The following is a 3,329-nucleotide window of genomic DNA, read 5'->3' as shown; positions in this document are numbered from 1 at the left end:
CTCTCTTCTGAAAATGTATAAATTAGAAGGCTTCAGGTCTTGGGAATCCATGGAATGTCAAGGCATTTGTTAAACATTAAGTAAAAATGTATTCGTTCTTGGAAGAAAAATACAGAGAACAAAATGGACAGAACTGTGAAATAAATAGTTTTATTAATGCTCTGCAAAGTGCTAAATACCATAAACTCTCCTTGACCCACATGGATTTAGCTGAGAATAGTAACCTGCGCACTTTGACCTTTTGCAAGGACTAACAAAGTAAACTCATGTCTAGTCCTGCTGAGTTCATGCAGAATCAGATCAGAAACAATATGAGTACCGTAGCCACCAATATACACATTTCATAGAAACAGATTATTGGTTACAAACCAAATATAAACATGGCTTCATTTAAGCAAAAAAAGGTAGATTACAACAGGAATAATTCCAAAACAAATCAAATGTATCTTAAACATATTATACATTTATACAATTAGAAATGTAATACAGCCAAAAGGAACAATGAGAAGGGAACTCTGGCCTAGACTGTTCCGATTAAAACCGATCGAGCCTCACTGTGTATTTCAAACATCCAGCAGCACTGCCTTTACAGCTCCTACTCTTTCAATGAAAAGGATTAAAATATTTAAAACCAGACAACAATTGTGTTTGGTTTCCAATTCCCACTATCAAAAGTCTGCTCATATTGAACAAAAACAAAATTGGTTATAAAATGAGATATTCTGTTAATTTATTGGCCTTGGAAAGCTTGTTCAATCTGTTGGTGTTTGCACGTGGAATTGCAATATCAATTAAAATCACATTTGAAACTTGCAGTTTGTTTCAACATGTTATGCCTAATCCTAAAAAGTGTAATTTTCTAATGTGCATTAATCCAATGATTCAAAAGTAGGAGAAAATAGACTGATCAAAGTAGTTTAACTCCAAAATACAATAATGGTCATATTCCACTTCCATAGTACGATATCAGTTAGAATTACTGGTCATACTGAAACCAGAGAAGAGTCTGTATCAGGTAATGCTGGAGTAATGCAATGCAAGAAATGGGTGAGAATTCAAACTTTAAGAAGGCACCACACAAACAGTCTACAAAAGCAATAAGCAAGAACAGCAGGAAAGGGTCATTCATGCGTTTCTCAGACATTAGAATAGATAGACCGATAAAACTTATCGTGGAGTCTACAGTGGAGTCCTGTAGGTCAGTGGTTAGAGCACTCGCCTCGCAAGTGAGATACCTGGATTCAATTCCCGGCAGGGGGTGAAACCTTGGGCCAGTTTCCTTACTCCACACGCCTGATAATAATCCCCCAAGAAGAAAATAATTTGGTCACTTCAATCCACGACTGTTTGTGGGACGCTGCTGTGCGCAATTGGCTGCCACATTTCGCCCACAAATATATACAGTCAATTCACTTTACAGCATATTCTGTGAAGCGCTTTGTGACGTCTAGAAGACGTGAAAAGCACTATATCAAATGAAAGGATTACTACTATTATTAAAATAAACAATGAGAAATTATCTCATTGGTCAAGTAATCTAACTAGAAGCACAGATTAAAAGTAACCACCAAGAAAGAAAGAGGTTAAGAATAATGGTTTTAACCAGAGGATTGTTAGGGACGTGCAATGCCCTACTAGGACCATGACTGAGGCAAAATCCAGTATTAACTTTTAAGGAGTTCAATAAGTATTTGAAAAAGATATAATAGTGTGTGGGGAAAAAGCAGCAGAACGGAATGAAATAGAGAATTCTTTCAGAGAGCCAGCACTGGCATGAGGGACCAAATGGCTTCCTTCTGTGTGTAAATTTCTATGGTTCTAAAACTATAATTAACTCTCTTTTGGAAGGAAGTTAACAATCACATTGCTTTGTGAAAATATCCTCAGAAAGGGGATGTGAACAGTTTCTCTCTTGGCTGAACAGGCTCTGAGAACTCATTGGCAAATGCCAGTTAGATTTACGGTAATCCAAAGTAAACCTGTCCTTGGGTCTGGAATCCAGAGTCGTAGAAGAGAGGATGGACCCAAGATAGATGGACGTACCACACATATATCACACGTGCCACTGCACATGTACCAATCCCAAATAATTATTTCCATCCTTCAGATGAGACGATCAACTGATGAGATGTTAAAGACATATAGATAGGAGGTGAGATGGAAGGGCAGAGGGAGAAAGTTCAAAGAGATAATGGAATTCTGCCCGGTATCCTGGCCAACACTCCTCCAGTGAATTGATTATTCAGCTCTTGGCTGTTTGTGGGACACTGCTACGCATAATTAGACATTGGATGCGCTTTTCACCCACAGTTGCTACGCTCTACAGAGGGCAAACGTGGCAGATGATTTGCACACAGCAATATCCCACAAACAGCTATGAAGTGAATGACCAATTTTTATTTGAGGGATTGTTGGCCATGACAGAAGGAAAAGCTCTGTTCTCTTTTCAGGTAGCATTATGAGATTGTTAACGACCTCCTGAACAGGAGGCAGGACCTCAGTTTAACGTCCCATGAGAACAAGGATAACCTGCAGTTTTAGAGAAATTAGCAATAATTTTTATTATTACTATCATAATTAGACAAGCTAGAGCTTTTCAATCTTGAAAGAAGATGACTGAGAGAAAGGTTTATATTTTAAATGGGACTAAAATGTAAACCCGGAACAATACTTTTGGATGCAGAACAAGAGGACAACAGTTTAGAGTTGCAAAGGGCAATGTCACGATAGATACCAAGAAGTTTTTCTTTACCCAGAGGTTAATTAACAACTGGCAAAGAAAGGAAGTTCACTGGACTCATTTAAACAACAGCCAAACAATTTAAACTAATTTTGAACAAGAGATGGGAGTTTCTCATGGTGCCCTGGCCAACGATTCCCCAAATAAAATTAGTCATTCACTCCATGGCTGGTTGTCAGACATTGCTGTGGGTAACTCTGCTACTGCATTCACTTACAAAATTACAAAGTCACAACACTTTATAGTAAATTCTGTGAAGCACTTTGGGATGGCCTAACATTAAAGGCATTGTACCAAATGCAATGATTGATTATGATAATAATTCTTGCATTTGATAGTCATATCATGTCTTCGAGATGCCTCAAAGCGCTTCACAAAATATACTGTAAAGCGAATTGACTGTACAATTTGTGGGCGAAACATGGCAGCCAATTGCGCACAGCAGTGTCCCACAAACAGTCATGGATTGAATGACAAAATTACTGTTAAAATTATTATAAAATTATATTATTATTATCAGCTTGGGAAGAGAGTAGGATTGGTATTCTGGAAGGATGAAATCAAATGGACTGAATAGCTTTCTTCACCC

This window comes from Callorhinchus milii, unplaced genomic scaffold (assembly GCF_018977255.1).
Source record: "Callorhinchus milii isolate IMCB2004 unplaced genomic scaffold, IMCB_Cmil_1.0 Scaffold6, whole genome shotgun sequence".
Lineage (NCBI taxonomy): Eukaryota > Metazoa > Chordata > Chondrichthyes > Chimaeriformes > Callorhinchidae > Callorhinchus > Callorhinchus milii.
Note: the sequence above shows the minus strand (reverse complement) of the source record.